Consider the following 22,468-nt stretch of genomic DNA (forward strand, 5'->3'; position numbering starts at 1 on the left):
ACTCTGAATAGATGTAAAAAAATAAAGGACACGAGGGAGGAGGGATACATTCAAACTGCTTACTTTGGGGCTAAAACATGTATGTTGTGGAAGAAGGTAAAATGAAGGTAGTGGAGATGAGGCTTGGGCTATAAGGAACATGTGGAATAACACATGCAGGGATCTTATGAGAAGTGAGGAAGTCTGAGGGAAAACTGGCGTTGATATATAGTTGTCCGAGGGCATGTTGCAATGGTACATTCATTATATACTAGTGAAACTGAAAGAACAATGGTTGGTGTATTCATCTTGATTTTTATGCAATGAGTTGGCCACTAACAACACATTCCTTGGATGTTTAATTACTAAAAGTATACATGGATGAGGGGGTATCCCTTACAAAAGGAGACTGAATGTACGTTCCTTAGAGAGGCATAGGTTGAGAGGGGACCTAATAGAAGTCTTAAAATGTTATAGAGGATATAAGCCAGGGGTGGCGCAAGGAAAATTCTCAGGATCAGTAATGAGGACAGAACAAGAAATAGTGGGTTAAAGCTTGAAAAAAGTTCAATTAAGGAAATGAGATAGGAAGCAATTGGTTCTCAGATAGAGTGTAGATAAATTAAATGGACTCAGTAAGCATGATTGTTAGTGCTGAGTCATTAGGAAGCTTTAAAATAAGATTGGCAAATTTAGGGATGGAGGTGATAGGTGGAAATAGGTAGATATGTTTAATACCGCGACTGTCACGTGTAAGCCTGATAGTTTCTTGCAGCTTCCCTTATTTTCTGATGTTATTATGTTTGAAAGAGGCGCCAGACACGGCACAGTAGCGGTGGCAGCACCGTCGCGGCCGCCGCGCAATGCACACAACGCACAGGTGACAGCCGTCCAACGCTATGTCAGCTGTTGCTTCCTAATACTGTAACCCTGTGTGCAGCAAGGAAAGCTTGACATATCCTGAAGTGAGGCGGCGTTTATTCCCCAATCATGCTGGAAGGTATGTACGTATATTTTGTAAAGATATTTTCGTCAGCAAAAGAGAACATTGCGTCTAAAAACAGCCGGTTGCCGAGGCAAGGGACACAGGTGGGCTAGCTGGCTGGTCTCCTGTTGTGGCCACGACAAGCTCCCCTTGCAAACTTCCTACGCCGTCAGGCAACTCTGTGCCAAGGCTGCCTCGTCACGTGTCCATGCTCTTCACTGTTGCCTGCTGTTTTTACCCGCTGTCATTGTGTCTGTTATCAGCGAATTTAAGTAAGATTTGCCAGCCAACAGCCCTTACACGATATTGTTGACCCAGAATATTTGCTGGCACCTCTCTCTCTCTCTCTCTCTCTCTCTCTCTCTCTCTCTCTCTCTCTCTCTCTCTCTCTCTCTCTCTCTCTCTCTCTCTCTCTCTCTCTCTCTCTCTCTCTCTCTCTCTCTCTCTCTCTCTCTCTCTCTCTCTCTCTCTCTGATAATAACAGCAATAATGAGAGAGGACCAAGAACAGATCCTTTGGGAATGCCAACTGATTGAGATGAATGAACCCTCATCTCTGTTAAAAACTCTCATATCCAACCTTTTATTCCTAACTTGAATAATTTATTGAAAAAATAATCTACAACCACATCTAATGCTTTACAAAAATGTAATAAGATTAAATCCACTTTGTGCCCTTTTTCAACCCATTTAGTAACATCATTATTCACAAATAGCAGCTGGTCTTCTGTTGACCTCCCAGCTCTGAAACCATACTGATTAACATCCAAATGATTATTTACATTAACATTAGAAAATATAAAATCAACTAATACACATTCCATACATTTAGCAAGTATACAAGTTAAAGACACTGGTCTGTAATTCAATGAAATATATTGGGAACCCTATTTTGTAAATAGGTACCACTAATGAGGGTTTCCAGGCAAGTGGTAACACAGGAGTGTCCAATGATTTATTAAAAATCTGCCAAGTAGGACGAATTATTTGGGCATGAGTTCAACAAGCAAGGATGCAACTCATCTGGGACCACTGAGGAACTTGAGTTTCAACTTATCCTGTGTGTTTTTAACATTATCTTGAGATATTACTAAATCTGATATGGCTTACATTCTTGAAAACAGGAGAATCAACAGCAGCATAGATTGATGAAAATTTGTCAGCAAAAGATGTCAGCCATAGATTGAGCATTAATAATTATCTGATCAGCCAAAACCTTTAGTGGACCAATACTGAGTCTGCCCACTTTCTTATCTCTTATCATATCTTATGTATGAATAAAACCATTTAAGATCATGTTTGACCCTTTCACTGAAACAAAATTTCCACCAGAAGTGAAGTCTTTATAAGCATCTACAAGAAAGTTAGCTATGAAAAAGAATGCATTTTAGAATTTCTTCCCAGTTCAAACATTGGATGTGGCTGTAGAACAAATTGTCTCAGACTGATTGGTAATTAGGGAAAAGTGTACCAAGTGGTAGTCAGAGGATTAAGATTAGCAATTTAGTAAACTTCATGATCTGACTGCATGGTAATAATGTAATGTATGTATTGATATTTGACTCCCAGAAATTCTTAAAAGTGCCTCCAAGGCAGCATCAGAATTCCTCCCATGCAAAGACCTTATATGCTAGAGTTTCACAAGTGAGATCGCATAAGTTTAAGTTGGCATGGTGGTCTGTGTGTATCTGATGTTACATGTACATGAAATTTTGCCTGAGGAACATATAGCTCAATCAATGGGCTACCATACAGATAACAGTTTGGAATACATTTGTTCAGCACCCAAATAAGCAAACTTGGAATTGCAATTGATAGAAGCTAGGCTGGACCTAATCATTGAATACTTTCTCCTGTGTCCTAATCTGCAATTCTTATTAGCGGCTGCTAAAGAGCCTCGGAAAATTAAAGTGCAGTAAATGGTGCTGTGAGCACGGTGAAGAAACAGAGTGACAACCTTCACCTCTCCCACTCTCTTTGCATCACTTATCAAAATCGGGTCCTGTACATTTCCAGATGGGCAATAGGTTGGCTCAACAGTCAACTGAGTTAAGCCCAACTGATTAAAACTAAAAAATCTTTCATCCAATTGTGACAAGTGCATATCATTTTACTATTTAATAGATGGCAGATTGAAATGTTTAAAAGTAGCACGTAACTACCATTGTGTTGTGTTACCTGTACATTTTCTTCACTGACTTATACAAAAATTTAATGTCGCTTGCTAACTGTTTCCTGTAATAATTTAACTGCATGGATCGTGCACAAAAAATTATCACCATGCTGTGCAGCACCATTTGAGTAGAGAGTTGAGGAGGGAGAGAGGGAGGTGAGTGGCTCCCACAACACACAACTTACACAGTAATTTGTCACAAAATTAGGAGACACAGCATATGTGTATGGAGTATTTTTAACTTGTAACATCTAAATCTTCTCAGGCAATCAAGAAAAGAATGGCAGTTCACTCTTGCAAGATGACCTTATACACATAGCCAGCTGGTGGCAGTTGTTTATTTTTATTTTGGAGAAAATCATGAAGATTTCCAATCATCAAGAGAAGCTTATCAAAGCAAATGATTCTGCTATGAATGAGCTTAAGTCAAGGTATTACCTCAAGTCTCCAACATAGGGTAAGGCTTGAAGTTCTCAAATAACTATCTTATTTTGACAGATTTTTAAAGCAGCTATTATTGTTGTTGTTGTTGTTGTTGTTGTTGTTGTTGTTGTTTTATCACCGGTACATACTGCTATCATGGACACTGGAGGGGGTCTACATAGGGGGTAATGATATGTTATCCAGCAAGGTCTGTTTTAGGTTTGATTTCCTAGATTTTGCTTTGCTCTTTGCATCACATTGTGCTAAAAGTAAGCCACATTATGCTGCAACAAGACTAAATTATTTTATGTCATATTTATTTATTTGTTTATTTATTTATTTATTTATTTTATTTTATTTTATTTATTTATTTTTTATTTAATTAAATTAATTAATTAATTAATTAATTTATTTATTTATTTTATTTATTTATTTATTTATTTTTTTTTTTTGTGTGTGTGAAGGAGGTAAGATAAAGCCTGCAAAATTTTCCCAGCTGTCCTTTCAATAGGTGGTCAGGCATTGCCATGTAGGACCCTGTCACTGCCATTCCCTCTCTATAACTTCTAGACTGTACTTGTCCACCATTAATTTGTTGCAATTATTTATTGGCAGAAGTTATGAAGTGTAAAAAATTTATCTGACAAGGCTGCCATAAGGAACCACATTACAAGGAGTGACTGGAAATTAATCTCCAGACTCAGCACACACACACACACACAGGTGAGCATGTTACTACTCCAGGCAGGTGTTTTGTCAGGTTCACAGTCAACAGTGTCACTTCTTGGCTTTCTTTTATATCTTTTGGTCAGATTCTGGTGTTTCAAGTTGATGACATGAATAAGTTTCCAGTATCTGTTTAGTCTTCCCTTGTGATTCTTCAAAATTTTGACAGCATTGCCTGTTTTAAAGTAAAGATGAGTTATCCCAAGCTTTTATGTTTTAATTTCTTTGCCCTGATATAATTTCTGGGAAATCTCCACCATTCTGTAAGGATTTCTTCATTTAGAAACCTTTTAATCATGTGTATACTTCATTGTCCCATTATAGTTGCCATCTGTATTAAAGGAAAAAATTTACAGGCAGCAAAATATTTACCATGTAGAATGATTTATGATAAAATCCCCTGACTTAATAGATTAAGCCTCATGTGGACCACCTATTTAATGTCACTGCCAGATGAACTTAAGATTTAGTGTTTGCATCATCATATTAGTGTCTTATGTTTTTGTTGCATTAATAGTTGGGTTAGGGTATAAAATTAAAGGCCTTAGCTAAGTTATTATTACCTTTAATAATTTATATACTAAATTTCATATAATTTTGATTTTGTTATATTATGAACATAGGTTAAGTGACAATGTAATGGCTAGTGTCCTCTGGAAGAGTGTTGCATCAGCCTTGTCTGCAGTACCTTGGCACTGAGTTATTTACTGGTAGAGGAGAGAGAAGCTCCTGTTTGGCCACAGATGGGGTTTGGCATGACAGTGGGGTCTATTTAAGTAAATTATATAACTTGATGGAAAAGGAAGGTAAATAGTGGAGGGCTCTAATATAGATATTAAAGACTATCCATCTTTTGGTGGTACATGATACACACAAAGGTTGTTGAATGGTAAATGTATTAAGGAGAAGGAGTGTTAGAGGGAACAGCATGAATGATAGGGTTGTATATAAGAGAAAAGCATAGGAAGAAGAAAGGATAGAAGTGCACCCTGTATGTCTTGCTGGCTACAGAAAGGGGAGAGTTTTGAGTTTTAGAATGAGGTGTGTGTGTGGACAGTGGGAGAGGGAGTAATGTGCTGACTGGAGACATGAATTGGAAAGGGAAAAGGATGAAAGCTAGAGTGAACTCTTGAGATTTGGAGATTTGTCAACCGTTTGTGTAGGACCATTTTTTAGTAGTCCTAAAAGATTTAATTTCTCTTTTTATTATATCCAGTCAGACAACAAAATCTAAAGCATTTCAAAATTTCATTTCAGCTATATGAAAAAAACTTATAATTATGGTTTCAGAATTAAGTATTCTATAATTCATCAAAAGTTTTGCTACATTATTAAAAAATTTTGATTATACATTTTTTAAAAATTTATTTTTGAGCTGCTTGCCAGATTTTTATTAAGTTTTAAAAATAAACATTTGACACTTGTTTTGGTTTTCTGTGCTGAGAACTGACTGCTCTGTATTCTTGCAGATGTGAAGCCTTCACTGCTGTGCTGACTTGATCAGCACCATCACTGCTTCCCTTCAAGCCTGAATAATTCAGCAGAACTTGGATTGTCTAAACTCTTATTTCAACATGTAGACAAGCACATATGTATGTGCATGCTCATTCTCTCTTGCTCCAGCAGTTTATCCTTCCTTTTGACTGGAGATGGCCTTCTTGCACCTAATGCATCTACTACCTTTGTATACACACTTGTAGTCTTATCTTACACAGTTTGGTCTCCGTCTCATATCGCCTTTCATGCTTTCATATGACAACCTTGACACTTAAATATAAATAAATATTTATCTCCTTCATTCACCCTAATCATACATTTCTTTGGACATTAAACTTTATGGGAGTGATCAGATGACCAAGAGAAGGAGACCTTTATCAGAGACTGAGAAGACAGACGAATGACAAGTGGGTATCCTGGAGGAGGTGCCAAGGATGAAGCTGGACTGGCTGAAGACAAGAAGGACAATGTCAGCTGCTTTGACCTGGATGCTACTCTGAGGGAGGGCATGGACTTCCTGCTGGATGAGGGATGAGGTGCACCTAAATGAAGATGGCAATGAGAGGACATGTAGGCAGCTGTGAGAGTGGATGTGTGCAAAGTCCATTGTGTGCGTGGACTCTGCCCGAATGAGGAATAGGAGTGCACCAAAGCAAGGAAGAGAAAACACCAGACAGGTAAGGTCATTTATGAAATTTGGTTGTATGAATCTCAGAGTATGGGGCATTGGTAAATTTGAAGATGTATGTAAGGAGTTGAATGAGTGGAGTCTGGACTTGGTAGGAATAACAGACACACCTGAGGGATGTTATGTAAATGGAAGGGAATGAGTATGTGATGGTAGGAAAGGAACACACAAAACAGGTTAAGTTAGGAGGCGACGTAGCCTTACTCCAAAGAAAGATGAGGAACCTGAAAGTGGAAGAGCTTGATGTGGGAGACAGTGCAGAGTGAGGACATGTTAGCTGCCCAAGTGTAGGAATGAGTGTGGTAGACCTGAGAGGGTAGTTGTAGTGTACATGACAGTGAAGATGAGAGCGCAGTAAGGGAGGACAGCAGAAAGTGCAGTATATTGAAGATTATTGTAAGAGATTATGCTAGAGAGTGAGAATGTGAGAGATTGTTACGGGAGACATGAATACACATGTAGGTATTTTAGGTGAACAAGGTAATAAATAGAAATGGTGAGATGCTTGATGAGTTTGTGAATGAGATGGACCAAGAAAACCAGAATGAGACCCTGGCAGAGGGATGTGTGCTTTGGTGTGGTAGGAACCAGGAGTCTGTGATTGACTACATGCTAGTGAATGGGAGAATACGCAAGATTGTGGACCACATGTGGATAGATGAGGATGGAATGATTGATGTCTCAGACCATAACATGCTGTTGCTAGAATGTAAGTTGAATGGAAGAGATGGAATGAATGCCAAGGCTAAGAGGAGAAAGTGGAGACTGATGGATGCAGGATGGAGAATTTTCAGGGAGACTTGAGAGAAACCAGGAGGATGAAAGTTTGAATGGTATGGATGAAATGAATGAGAGATTTATACAGAATGTGAGAAATGCAGCAGCTAGCCAGATAGGGTATGTAAGAGTGAATGCTAGGAAATGTAGATGTAAAGCCTTGGTGGAGTGACTGAGATTAGGGATGCTAGGAAGGAAAGAAAGAGGTTAAATGGGTGTGCAGGCAGTTGAGAAAAAGGAAGCATGAGGATGAGGAGGCTGAAAGTGATTATCAAAATGCATGAACAGTGTATGTGAGTCAGCAGTGATGATGAAGTGAAAGATAATGAATGCTGAGGTAGGTGTGAGAAGTGCGATTCAGTCCTTAAGAGAGAAAGGTGTTGAAGGTGGCTGAGAGACAGTGTATGTGAGTCAGCAGTGATGATAAAGTGAAATATAATGAATGCTGAGGTAGGTGTGAGAAGTGCGATTCAGTCCTTAAGAGAGAAAGGTGTTGAAGGTGGCTGAGAGTGGTACAAATTCTTGAGGGGAGAGGAGATGTCTGACAGTGAGAATGAGGAAAGCCTGAAGGTGAATGGGGCAGTAGTGAGAGATAAGGAAAAAATGAGAAGGGTGATAAAAGAGTTTTGGGAAGAGATTGGTGGTGTAGGCGAGATGATGTGAGAGAAGGATGTGTGACACTGAAGAGGGAGGATACAAATGAGTTGAATGAAAGAATCAACAAGGAAGAGCTAGAGAAATGTGTGAAAAGGCAAAAGAATGGGAAGGCAGCAAGGCCAGATGAGATACCTTATGAGATGTATAAAAATGGAGGGGAAGTTGTGATTGATAGAATAACTGAGCTATTTAACCAGGTGTGGGAGGAGGAGAGAATGAGGAGAATGTGGAATGAATGCAGGGTGACTGCTGCATAATGGAGGATACAAGAGTGAGAATGGGTTGAAAAATTATAGGCTGATTGCATTAGTGAATACAGTAGGTAAAGTGTTCCATGTAGTGTTGAATGAGAGATGTGTCAATGGATTGAGAGCACTGGAGTGTTAGGTGAGGAACAGAATGGGTTTTGTGTGGACAGGAGAGTAGAAGATAACAAACTGGGTGAAGAGTGAGAGGTTGTACATTTCCATCAACCCTTTTTAGCTTGTATACAGAGGAATTGGCTGCCAGAATGATGATAATGAATGCAGGAATAAGTGAGGAGTGATAAGATGTGTGTGTGCTCTTTTATGCAGATGTAGTTATGAGTGAAACAACAAGTTTGTAGGATGTTGTAGATGGGTATGGAAGAGACTTTGGAGTGAAATTCAGCAGGAAAAAAGCAAGGTAATGATTGTGAATGTCAGAGGATTAGAGAAATTCAGTGTGGAGACTGGGAGAGAATGAGTTGTAACAGTTAAGACTGATGAATACCAGAGGATTAGAGAAATTCAGTGTGGAGACTGGGAGAGAATGAGTTGTAACATACTGATGAATACCTGGGGATGTGGAGGAGTCCAAATGGCTGCATGAAGAAGAATGAAATAATACGCATGGTGAACCAGTGGTTGGTTGACTATGAAGTGCAGCAAGGATGAGAGTGAGTAAGTATGATGTGCTGTGAGAAGTTTGGCTGTTCTTAGCATTATGTATGGTATGGATGTGATTGCATGGAATGAGAATGAACTAGATTAGCAAGAATGGCACTGAATGCACCAAGGTATGCAGCAATAGAGTCTTTAAGGGGAGACATGGGATGGAGTACTTTTAGAGAGACAGGTAAAGGCAACCCTGAGATTCAAGGCTAGATTAGTGTGAATGGATGATGCAAGCCTAGTGGGAAAAGTGTTTATATGGAATGTTAGGAGTAGCAGGTGGGGAAAGAAGTGTGTTAGGATGGTAGTAAAGAATGGCTTAAAAAATAGTTGGGGTTTTCAGAGGTTTGAGGAGAGTCAAGTTGAGAGTGACTGGAGTGTAATTGCTAGAAATGGAGAGGTTTTTAGAGTGGGATGTAAGAAAGTGGAAGTGTGAGATAGAGTAGGGAAATGTGTGGAACAGTGAATGGAAGTGTGAGATAGAGTAGGAAAATGTTTGGAACAGTGAATGGAAGAATAAGATGGAACAAGAGTACTTTGGAGTGGTATAGAGAAAAAGAGGCCCCAGTGTATGAAAAGTGGTATGAGGGAAGTCTGGCTGGTGATCTCTTTCCAGCGAGGGCACAGCGTATTGATGTGAATGCTGGGAGTTACAGATGATCTGAGTCACACAGCAAAGTGTGCCAGATGTGTGACATAAGAGAAGATAAGATAGTGGAGCATGTGGTACTGGAGTGTGTGAAGTATGCCAGAAACAGGAATGAGATGATGCAATTGGTGCTGAGGGAAATGGGGAATGTTAAGAGTGAAGAAGACAGGAAGGGAATGGATGATATTGGTGCTGGAACTGTTTGGGGAGATGAATGAAAGGATGATTGAGGTTGTGAAGTAGTTCCTGGAGAAAATGTGGTGTGCTAGATGTTGAAGTTAGTGGTGTAAAATATGATGTCTGTTTTCTATGTGCCATTTTTGTTTTTTTCCCTCTAGGAGTTGCTGATAAAAAGGCCTGGCTCAGGAGTAATCCTGAGCCACCTGTAGCATCAAGATCAAGGTATATAGTGAATAAAGGAAGGAACTGAGCATGCAAGTAGCAGCATGGAAGCAAGAGTGTCCTGGCCTGGTTAGACCTTCCTTTGGAGTTTGCAAACATTCTTGCAGCAGTTGTTAACAGAAAAGTTCCAGCAGTAGGGGGAGAGGAGAATTCTGTGGAAGAAAGGTTTAAATTATTTTAGTATTCACAGATCGTGTTCATCATAGAAATTACACATTCAAAGCATATTCTAGTGAAGGTCACATTCTGCATTTCCCTCAAAAAATAAACTTAGCAATATGGGAAACATTTTGTTGTCATTGTGGTGGTGGAGAGAAAATTTCCTGTGGCTGGCTAAATCCCACCTTAGTGGCCCCCCAAAAAAATTGATAGCTATAGTCTTACCAACTCTTCTTAGACTGACTGTCCTCAGCCACTCTCCACATCACAGCTGCATTTCAGTGCCTCTCCATCACAGTTGCATCTCTTATTATCTTCTGCCCCTATTTTAATGCTAACTGCTCCTCTGATCTTACTAACTGTATGCTTTCCCTCTTCCCATGGGTATTTTCTACCCCTGTTTTAATGCTAATTGTTCCTCTGATCTTGCTAACTGCATGCCAACCCTCTTCCTGTGGCCTTGCTGCACAAGACTATCTTCTCTCATCCCTGTTGTCTACCTCTATAATTCAAGAATTAACCATTATTTCTCAAACTTTCATCCCTTTTACCAGTAATCTCAGGAACTCCCTGCCTGCTTATGTATTCCCCCTTCCTATGACTTGAATTCAATCATTATTTCTCATACTTTCATCTTTTTTACCAGTAATCTCAGGAACTCCCTGCCTGCTTCCATATTCTCCCTTCCTATGACTTGAATTCTTTCAAAACACTCATCCTCCAACTTTGGCCAATCCACTTGGCTGTGCATCCTGCCCCTCCAGGTCTTCACTGCATGACACTGCAAAGAAAACACTGGCTATGACATGCGAAGCATTTGATTTTCTTTTAAGATTATGGACCACATTCTGAAACATTTCTGGCTGTACCTTGATTGTTTTCAAAAGACTCTAGTTGATGTTACACAGGTTATTTTTTATTGCTGTAGTGACAGATCAGCAAAATTTCTAAATCAACAAGCATGAGAAGCTGACTACTAATTATCTCTGTGGCCTCTGAGAATAGTTGTGGTGAGAGCAGGGTGTTTGTGAATACAGGCTAGCAGTGTAGGTCATGGCATTTGTCAGCCATCAGTGTAACCTGCACAGGTTGTCTGAAGGCTTGGTGGTGGATGAGGATTTAAACTTCTGAGAGTCTAATTTCCTTGTTAGTATCTGCAACTAAGAGGATTGTAAAATTACTTCAGTTGTTACAAGTTATGTTCTTAATGTAGATTTATTTATTAATTCAAAGCTAATAAATATTCATGATTATATTATGGTTTTGTTTACCTCATTTTAGAATTTACACTTTTTTACCTTGATTAGCAAACTACACTCCTGCAGCATACATATATCCTTCCCTGTCACTGGCTTTGTTTAACCTCATTTTAGAATTTACACTTACTTTTTTGCCTGAATTAGCAAACTACCCTCCTACAGCTTCTATCCTTTCCTGTCACTTGAGATCGTTTCTGACTGTTGCTGTGGTAGATGGTCACTTCTAAGTCTATTGACAGTGGTGTTCTTTGACGTTCTATCCTGTCACCCACTTTCTTCCTATTCATCAATGATCTATGCTGCTGATACCACCCTGCATTTTTCCATGTTTTTATTCATAGATGTCCAACCCTATAGGAATTATACAGCTCACACAGAGAAGTCAAAGAACAGCTGACTTGAGATATCCAAGATTTTTGATAGTGGCAGAACAAACTTAGTATTGTTCAATACCTCAAAAACTCACTCCACCATCTATCAATTCAACACAACCTTACATATAAAACTATCACCTCTTCTTCAGTGACATTCAACTGTTCCCTCCTACATTGATCAACCTTGGTCTGTCCTTTACTAACAACCTAAACTGGAAATTTTACCCTGGGCAAGGACATACGAGTATTTAGCCTGAGGATTCGGATAGCCATGGCACATGGCTGGCTAGCTATGGGGGTCCCTTCACACACACCCACTATGTACAGCAGTGTTCGCCTGATGTCTTTTCCGGGTGACATTTTCACTTACGCTGCTACATTCATCAACTAAAAACAATCATAATGCAATTTCTTTATCTTCAGTACCTACATCGTATACCACCCACGGCGTCTCTTCACTTTTCGCAGCCGTGCTGGCAGTGGCAGGGCAGAGTTTTGTAGCGTTTCAGGCGGTATTTGTAATTGCCGCCTCCAAAACATGCCACATTCATGCCAAATATTTTCTATTGGGCTGTTTGCTGGCTAATCATCAGTACATATGACACTTCAATCACGAAGCCGCTGCTTAACAAATTTTGCATTGTCTCGAACGCATCACACAAATGGTCATTCAGCAGTTCATAATACACATATAGAGTGAAATTTGTTGCCAGTACTATTAACGTGCCTAATCATCTTAGAGAAAGAACCCCACACCAACATAGATTTATTATTATTATTATTATTATTATTATTATTATTATTATTATTATTATTATTACTATTATTATTATTATTATTAATTATTATTATTATTATTATTATTAATTTATTTTTTTATTTTATTTATTTATTTATTTATTTTTTTTAAGGGGTAACGAGAGTCGAGGGGATCGCTACCCTTACAGCGATACACACTTGCACCTCTATTATACACGTCACCGTAAACGTTGTTTTATTCTTCCACAGGCAAGTCAGTCATCACCTCTCTCGGCCAAGTATTTCACAGCAGTCTGGAACCTGCACCGCCTCTATAGAGGGGTGAGAAACGGTTTCCTTACAGTGGTCATCGTGCCGATGACCATTGTAACTCAAGTATCTGAACACACCAGCTAACCGTTTTTATCGACATCCTGAAACAACACATTGTTGTTCTTTTTTAAAAGACGGGGTGTGAGATGAGGGTTTGTTTTGAACATCCTTTTCACATATTTTCCAAATAAAAACGTTTTTTTTGTCTCCCAGAGCAAGATATGTGATTGACGTTGTACAGCGCCGTTTGTCTGGTGTCCTGCATCCTTCAATGCAACGATGCTCGAGATTGTATCCTTGGTTAATTATTTACTAGGCATGTTATGGAATCCCGACACAGTCAACACAAGCGCTTATCACAGAGCGGACACCGTGACCCTGTGCCGACCAGGGGAGTGGCGACACCCTGCCACCCTCTATGACCCCTCCCATACAGAGGATGATAAATGTCGTGAGCAAAATTATTGCCTGAAAGTCTACAAAACCTTGCTTTGCAGAGGCGTGTCAGTCACCTGGAAAAAACTTTTAGCGAGCACTATATATGAGACAGCATAATGCATTTTTATTTACTATTTATTTTTTTACGTACGAGGGCTTCCTGTACCGCGGGGGCAGGGGCACGTGCCCGGTGCCCCCTCTGAAAATAGTAAAGAATTTTGTCGTGACTGAGAACCTGCCTGATGTTCGTCAGTACCTGTTGGCCTTACGTTGAAATAAAAAAGAAACCAAAAGGAGCATTGAACATAAGAACATAAAAATAAGGGAAGCTGCAAGAAGCGACCAGGCTTACACGTGGCAGTTCCTGTATGAAATATACCTACCTACTTCCACCTATCATCCACATCCATAATCCCATCTAATCTTCTCTTAAAGCTCCCTAATGTCTTAACACTAACAACATGATTACTGAGTCCGTTCCACTCATCTACCACTATTTGAGAACCAATTTCTTCCTCTCTTTCTTAAACCTGAATTTTTCAAGTTTGAACCCGTTATTTCTTGTGTACATTAGACGAAGCACTTTTTTTATGCAGTAAGGGCACCGGCTAAGGGCAACAGAACTAAAAAAAAAAAAAAAAAAAAAAAAACTGAGGTGACGCTCCCCGAACAGGATAAGTGTCTTGAAACTTCCCTCTTGGAAGAGTTCAAGTCATAGGAAGGTGAAAATACAGAAACAGGCAGGGAGTTCAAGAGTTTACCTGAGAAAGGGATGAATGACAATACTAGTTAACTTTTGCATTAGAGGTGGACAGAATAGGCTTGAAAGAAGAAAGTCTTGTGCAGCGAATCGCAGGAGAAGGGTGGGGGGGGGGGGTCATGCAGTTAGCAGGATCAGAAGCAGTTGCCATGACAATAGCGTTAGAAGACAGCAAGAGATACAACAATGCTGCGATGAGAAAGAGGCTGAAGACAGTCAGAGGAGAAGAGTTAAGACGAAAAACTTTTGTTTCCACCCTGTCTAAAAGAGCGGTATTGAGTGGACACCTTCCCCCCACCCCATTCCACCTAGTCTAAAAGAGCGGTATTGAGTGGACACCTTTCCCCCCCCCATTCCACCCAGTCTAAAAGAGCGGTATTGAGTGGACCTCCTCCCCTCTCCCATACATGTGAAGCATACTCCATACATGGGCGAATTAGGCCACTGTACAGAGTTAGCAGCTGGAGGAGTGAGAAAAACTGGCGGAGACGACTCAGAACGCCGAACTTCATAGAAACTGTTTTAGCTAGAGAGGAGCGGTGACGTTTTCCAGTTTAGATTATAAGTAAAGGACAGACCGAGGATGTTCAGTGTAGAAGAGGAGGGCAGTTGTATGGAAGATTGTGTCTAGTTGATAGATGGAGGAATTGGGTTTTTGAGGCATTGAACAATACTAAGTTTGCTCTGTCGCAATCAGAAATTTTAGAGAGATCAGAAGTCATGTGTTTTGTGGCTTCCCTGTGTGAACTGTTTATTTCCTGAAGTAAACAGGACCTGCATAAGCATTTCTACAAACTGAAGATGAATAATATGCATCTATTTAATATTTACGTTTTACATACCAAGCCTCCCTGTACCGTGCCCCGTGTGTCCTCTTAAACACGTCCTTGACCCTGGAAAAAGTCAATAATTTTGTCGTGACTGAGATCCTGGTCGATGTTCGTCAGCACTTGTTGGCCTTGCATGGAAATTAGAGAGAGAAAAAAAAAAAAAAAAGGAAAATTGTGTACATTAGAAGAGATCCGAGTTTGTCCCTAAACGTGATAAGCCTGCATCAGCACTCCCGCCAACTGAAGATGCTTTCCTTCAACAAAAGCTGCGTGCCAAGCATCAGCTATCTATTTGGATGCAGTGTCAGCAGGTTCCCAAGCCACAGCCCTCGACTCCGATTGGCAGTGAGTGTAGATGAAATGAAGATAAATCTGCAATCCGTGTACTGTCTGAAGAACATAACATGCATAAGAAATAAGGGAAGCTGTAAGAAGCCATCAGGCTTACACGTGGCAGTCCCTGTATGAAATATACCTACCTATTTCCGCCTATCATCCCCATCCATAAATCTGTCTAATCTTCTATTAAAGCTCCCTAACAACTTGATTACCGAGTCCGTTCCATTCATCTATCACTATTTGAGAGCCAATTTCTTCCTCTCTTTCTTAAATCTAAATTTTTCAAGCTTGAACCCGTTATTTCTTGTTCTGTCCTAGTTGCTGATCCTAAGAATTTTGCTTACGTCCCCCTTGTTATAACCCTTATTTCACTTAAACCTACGTCTCTCTAAAAAATGTAAATTTAACAGCTTCATTCTCTTAAGGAATACTCCTCATCCCCTGTATCCTTTTAGTCATTCTCTTTTGTACTGATTCTGATAGACTTATATCTTTCCTGTAATGTGGGGACCAGAACTGCACAGCGTAGTCTAGATGAGGTCTGACCAGCGCCAGAGGCAGCACCCATCGAACTCCGAGACTTTGCCCACATGTGCTGCATGGATGCAGGCTGGAAAACTTCCCAAGTGTCACTATTTGGCTTTAGGAATGTCATGCACGGACTTACGTATGTGTCTGATTGTCAATTGTGACAACAAACCGGAAACACTTATTACGGCCACATAGACTGATAGCAATTGCTTTTTTTTTTTTTTTTTACCAATCAAAATTCAAAACCAGTGGTAGGTCAAAATTTTCCAAAGAATTTTGAGTGATATGATCCAATGAAAAATTTCGGAGATGGAAGTAATCTTCAACTCATATTTCTGCGTTTTTTGTGAATGATGTGACACCTTAGTTCAGTAGCAATCTTATCGTATTTTATGATTTTAAACAAAATCAAACCTTTAAGATCAGTTGAATCAGTTGATATAATTTGTCATGTGATTTTTTATTTATTTATTTATTTATTTATTTATAATTTTTTTTACAAGACATGGTAAAATTTCTGGCTTCGATACGCTTCACGTAAAAAAAATGTTATCCCTATCTTTTTTCTTGCAACCTTCCTTTCACTGCTTCAGACATCTTAATAAACAAATGAAAGCATACATTGTTGCGTTTTGTTCTACTCTGGGAAGAGGCTCCCTAAAATTTCACCAGTCATGCCACAGGATTATAGAGGGGAAGGGGATGCAGTTTCTCTTCTAGCATGTGATAGGAATAAGTATAAGTTAAGCTGGAATCCTGGTTCCTAATCCCCTACTTTGGTTTTCTTACTGTTTCAACCAATATACCGTACATAACTATAGCCTTTCGCAGGGTCTATCTCTCACTGGAGCATTTCTAGCCCCATTTCACCCTGTCGGAAATCAATAAATTTTCCTTATGAGGAGGTCCAGGGGTCGAGGGGGGAGTATTGTTTGAAAATACAAATTTACTCCCACTTCTGATCCACAAGAAACAACTAATTATGCACATGTGAATAATAGATCAATACATTGATGGTCCTATTTTGAAAATTTGCATATGGTGGGCATGCACTGTACACGGACATGGACTTATCTCTTCTCGACCATCTCCATAGCCTGTAAGGGTCGTTATTGGGGCGCACAATGCATTTTCATGGACCTGATGATAATCTAAGTGATTCTGCATAATTCATAGGAATAAGTACCAGCGAGAACATTAGTAATTTACGGTCTTTGAAAAAATTCGTTACGAAAGCTCTTGAGCGTTTAAAAATACAGTCCCATGTTATAACTCAGTACAATGGCTGTTCAAGGCGCAACGGTGCCGCAACACAGTTTCCTGTTTACTGGGTATGTTTGTCTGCACGCCGCCGTCGGTGCTCGTACGTTGATGCCACAGCCATATTGATTTGAATTAGTAACACAACAACAACAATAATAATATACTTACCCTAAGAGACCTGAACGATTCACATTGATACACCCGTCCTGATTCACCAGCAGCAGCAATGAAACTGAAGGAGTGGTGTCCAGTGGACCGCCAATCTCGACAGATTCGACTTCAAGTTGGAACCACTAATTCACGGATTCACTGTATCTCGTACTCTTCAACGCTTCGGGATTTCGTTAAGATTATTTTCAAAGGTCACAGAGCTGAATAGTCGGATTCTCATGTGTCTTTTTCCCACTGATGATGCAGAATCCTTGTTGAACTATCTCTTAAACCAAGAAAAAAAATTTTGAAAACAGCTTAAACTTTACTGCAGTTGTCAAAATTAAGTATCGAAACGTTTCAGAATACGCACTTATGCACGAACCAACATTTTAAGAAGTTGGCACGAAACTTAACAAGGAGAGCTCTGTCCAAAGAAACTCCAAGAGCGATTTAATTCGTCAGGCCACACCAACGAGAACTTGTAGTATTTAAGAGTGGCTACTTTTGAGTTTAAAGTAAATCTCCGCTGTCGCCAAACGAGATACCTGATCCCACTGCAGGAAATGGACTTCCGGCTTGAGTCTTGACGGGACCAGGTTTGCCAAAATTGTCATAATACTAAAATCATAAAGTTAAAGTATCAGTTGTTTACTAAGTTAATTTATGTAAGTAATGCAGAGGAACACGATCGTGCTTTGATGAACACAACAATATGCTTCACGATAACTTAATAAGCAAAAGAAGAAACTCATGCACGACAATAAAAAAAAAAAAAGTTTAACACACAGACAATAAACATTTTGATATCATGAGATCTCATTACATCCCAAGAAATTATTAAATCAAGTTAAGTTATCAACATTTAAATTTTTTTTGTTTTGCTTTTATTTATTTATTTATCATATTTTTAAGCAGCAAATGAAATTATTTTTTCTTCCATTTTTGTGCCCTTGGCCGATCTCTTACATTCGAAAAAAATGTCAGTGATGAATAAAGAAGACAAATAGATAAATACGGGTAGAACTGAGTCGAGAAAAGCAGGAGAGGAGATACGAAGACATTACATGAATACCACACGAACGTGGAGCTAAAAGGTTTGAGTGTTGATAGGGTAAAATAAATGAATAATAATAATAAAAAAAATAGAGAGAGAGAACTTTAATACTGACAGACATGACACGGTGCAGAAAACAGGGCCAATGGGACAATGATACAGTGGTGGACAGTGACCAGTGACCAGTGATCAGCCTACAGCTACAGTTTGTCCTCGTTTCTGGCCGCCAGTCCCTCCCACTCCCCGCAAGTCTTCATCACGGCCCTGCATACAGTAACAGTCGGAAGTCACGCGTGAACCATCTAACTGTCTGACAGGATCATCATGCAAGCGAGCGGCGCAGGTCATGGCAAGTCAGCCTGGTCGCCTCGTATCACGCTCCACTGAGCTGCATGTGATGGTTTGGCTGGATGGGTGGTGGTGGTGGTGGTGGTGGTGGACGGTAAGGACCATTTAACACAGCTTGTTTACCTAACTACTTCTTTGTATTAATAGCTAAGAGGGCCGATGACCGGGATGGGAGAGGAGGAGTGAACTTCTGCACCCAACTTGTTTGATTAACTATATAGTTGAGAGTTAAGAGCAGCAGTCGTAGTTACGATGACAGTGAACGCCTTGTCTGCAGGGCGGGGGTGGGGGAGGGGCTAGGAACACGGAGCCCAGTTTCTTTGATCATTAATAAATATTCATAATTATGAAAGCTGTGGCTGTCAATACCGCTGTAAAGTGTGGCACGCTATCCACTTTCCGTATATCAGTTTATTCATCATAAGTTATTAAATGTTCTTAATTGTAATGATGTTTTTTTTTACCTGTGGTTCACAATGTGCACAATGCATAAAGTACAGTGACATTTTTATGATTTACCGTCACACATCCTCATTACAGGCAGGCTACGTGCTATTTCAAAGTAAATAACCTGAGGGATCCTCCCTTCATATGACCATCCTGCTGGCCAGACCAAGCTAATGGATTTATAACAGTAATTATCATTTTTTTTTTTTTTTTTTACTCAGGCAGATTCTATCTACTTTTACCTGTTTTCCAATCCATGAACTTGAGTATGCAAAAGGTCAGTCGGCAGATCCTGTTTACCTAATACCATGTCACATTCTCATCCAGGAATTCATCGTCTAGCACTTACTACAGCCCAGTTGTTGTCACGTGAGCTTGTTGCCCTCTTCGCTTAGTCACTGCTCTCTTTGTCAACCGCTTGATTTTTTTTTCTTTTCTGCGTATGTTTAACTTCAAGCCATGCGTATAATTCCTTGCAAACTCGCTTACTGTAAGAATCATATATATATATATATATATATATATATATATATATATATATATATATATATATATATATATATATATATATATATATATATATATATTTATTTATTTATTTATTTATCTTTAACATTGTCTAGCGTTGCACAAATTAAGAAAACGGCGTCACATTGTAATTATTTATCAGGCAGAGGATTACGAATAGACAGAAATTATACCCATAGCAGGTAAAATCAGAATACACATATCAGGGTGATCGAAAAAAAAAAAAAGGAAATAGTGTTGAAATGATACAGGACCACCTCCTCCAGCAGGATCAAGGAAGGATGCACTCAGATTACGATCGGTAAGAAGCACTGTAATAGCACCTGCTAGGACCAGCGACCTTTGTATTTATATAAAAAAAAAAAACTTTTCTGACGCATGATACTCTCACCTACGTAGTACAATGCAATTGATTCATTATATAGATCCAATCAGTTCCCCCTGGTTTGAGAACGCTGTCTCCCAAGAGCCTCAAGAGAGTGGTGAGGCACGTGCGCCACTCAGCAGGCGCGGAGTGACCCTGGCCAAGGATGCAGGCAGGACACGGAGAGGACACCTGGATGCAGCAGCGGTTGTTCACTTGCTCCAGTTGATTGATTTTTTTTTTTTTTATAAGCCCAGGAAAAAACCATTTCACTTATCTATAACTTTTAATTCACCTGAGTGACTGTATCCTTGCGACAAAGTAACTGGTCTACAATTGAAAAAGTAGAACAGCATGGAAGCACTATCACCCTCTGCTTTCATCTCGATGTTTCGAAATCGTCTATGAATTTATAGTCAAACGACGAAGCTCCAGTAATTCGTTTAAACTAATCTCGAACCCAATCGATGAACCGTTGCATTTTTTTTTTTCATACAACACTTGCATCCACACACCTGGTTCTCTAACTTTCATATTCTTCGCTTGCAAATAATTATTTTTTGAGTGAATGAGATAAGTCGAAAGAAGTGCCTGGTATCATAATTCATGATGACACAATGGTAAGTCAAGAGTATACATTAATACAGAGTGAAACGTTGATGTACTTAAGGTTGATGTAGACCAGGGATACTTTAGGATACAACACAGTGTTTAAATGGAGGATGCGGATTCGCTGAGGGATGCGAGAGGCGTGCATCTACGTATGTGGGGCTTCCCATGGACCTTCAGCGCGCGGGGCAAATGAGCAGCGGTGACATGAAGACTGTGAATCGTCCTGGTTTCAGGTGAATGCTTCCCATGCAAAGGTCGTCGCGAGTTAAGACACCATGCAGTCCTGTTCTCATTCCATCCCTTGAACTGCTCCTCGTGCTTCCTCATCCAAAATGGCCACTCGACTGACTAGTTTTTATAAATATTAGTGAAGTGACTGCGAGGAGGCCGACACAAGTATAGCAAGATGATAGCTTAATGAAGGGAAAAAATACAACAACGATATGTTACTTGTTTGGCATCACGAGGATCATCTCTTGCCATAAAGTTCGATGAGCAGTCTTATAAAAACAAACAGAAAACGAAAATAATGATGTAATTCTTGGACAACGAATCTTCACTCGTGATGCCCTTCAAGCAACACTGGGAGCTGGCTCTGCCCCGCCCGCTGGCCTTTCACACGCAGCGGACTGTCAATACATCCAATGTCATTCATTTATTTATCTTTAAACTCCTGAAGCATAAGCAGTTTGTTTAGCTCTTCCAGTTCAGTAAAAGCATGGCGCTCTGATCGAAACTTTCACACCATTTTACGTCATTTCGTAATATTGCAGGTTTTGGTGGTGAAAGGCACGGAGCTGACCACACCACCTGACCGCCAGACACCGTGCACCACCACCACCACCACCACCACCAGTTAAAAATATCATCTCGGTCACCAATCCTCGTTGTGGTGTGGTGCAGCAGGCTAGCCCCTTCCTGTTTGGCTGCGGTTGTGGTTGCTGCTGTACGGTTCAGTTTCATGATCCTCTGATGAATCCCCACATTGCGGCTACGCCTACTTAGTTAATTAGTTAGTTTATTTGTTTGTTAGTTAGTTATTAGTCAGTCAGTTAATTAGTTAGTTACTTACTTACTTACTTACGTAGTTATTATGTTAGTTAACCGACAAACACAAGGGTTAGTTTTACCGTGATACAAAATACAAAATAATACGAAATATAGAATCATAAGAAAAATCAACGCATGAACACACACACACACACACACACACACACACACACACACACACACACCTTTACAGACAGCAATGCCAGCACAGCACACTCCATTTCCCTTTATTTATCCTGTCAAAATTCAACCTCCTAGTCTGCTTTGATGGACTACTAGTATCTATTCTGAAACAAACGGTCCACAGAAACGTCTCATACGTGAAACAGTTATTCGTGTTCTCGGTTGAGTTCAGTTTGATAATACATCTGACATATACTAACCACATGAATAGGGAATGAGTTTGTGGATTAAAAATGGAGTAATTGCATAAAAAAAAAAAAAAAGAGAAAAAGAAATTTCACAGAAAGAAGATGCGAAGATAAACAGAAAGACAAAGATGACACTTGGCAATTAATTATACGTCAGACTCTCTCTTATATAGAATAAATTAATAGATAGATACACCAATAAATGAACAGATAAATAAACAAATAAATGATCAAGTAATTAAAAACTTTGGTGTTGAAATAGAGACTGAAGTAATAGGAAGTGTCTCGCGTTATTTTCTACTTGAGTCGCGAAGCTGGCGCACATGCTAACCAATGAGAGACGAATCAGAAAAGCAATGGGATGGAATGCTCTTGGTGAATGAAGCAATGTTAAAAATGATCCCCTTCTCTCAACAACGAATCAAGCCTTTGACTGACAAATGTATCGCCTCAAGCTTGAAAAAAAAAAAAAATGCTTAGTATAGGTTTAGAGTATAAATTAGAAAACAACAGCAAAAACAACAACAACAACAACAACAACAAAAACACTGATAAAAGAGTAACTGAATAGTTATAATCGTATAACTTTATTTCTGGCCAATGAAACCGTATAGTAATGCTCAAATGAAGAAAAAAGGTTTCACACTA

At 39.5% G+C, this 22,468-nt stretch overlaps 2 long non-coding RNA genes across 5 annotated transcripts; one reads left to right on the forward strand and one right to left on the reverse strand.

Moving 5' to 3' along the window:
* Positions 1–809: 809 nt before the first annotated feature.
* On the forward strand, positions 810–15,854 carry LOC135091277 (uncharacterized). Of its 4 annotated transcripts, XR_010262467.1 has the most exons (5): positions 817–979; positions 3,402–3,593; positions 4,175–4,282; positions 5,755–6,459; positions 9,806–11,283. It is a non-coding gene; the product is annotated as an uncharacterized LOC135091277 (long non-coding RNA). The 4 variants fall into 4 exon arrangements; XR_010262466.1 differs by having other exon boundaries at positions 810–979; positions 3,402–4,282; positions 9,806–15,854; XR_010262473.1 differs by lacking the exon at positions 4,175–4,282 and having other exon boundaries at positions 819–979.
* Positions 11,048–17,202, reverse strand: LOC135091378 (uncharacterized). The gene is made up of 3 exons (XR_010262492.1): positions 17,062–17,202; positions 14,773–14,823; positions 11,048–11,188 (listed from the first exon to the last, which is right to left on the reverse strand). It is a non-coding gene; the product is annotated as an uncharacterized LOC135091378 (long non-coding RNA).
* Positions 17,203–22,468: the final 5,266 nt, after the last annotated feature.

The sequence above is a fragment of the Scylla paramamosain genome, chromosome 1, assembly GCF_035594125.1.
Source record: "Scylla paramamosain isolate STU-SP2022 chromosome 1, ASM3559412v1, whole genome shotgun sequence".
Classification (NCBI taxonomy): domain Eukaryota; kingdom Metazoa; phylum Arthropoda; class Malacostraca; order Decapoda; family Portunidae; genus Scylla; species Scylla paramamosain.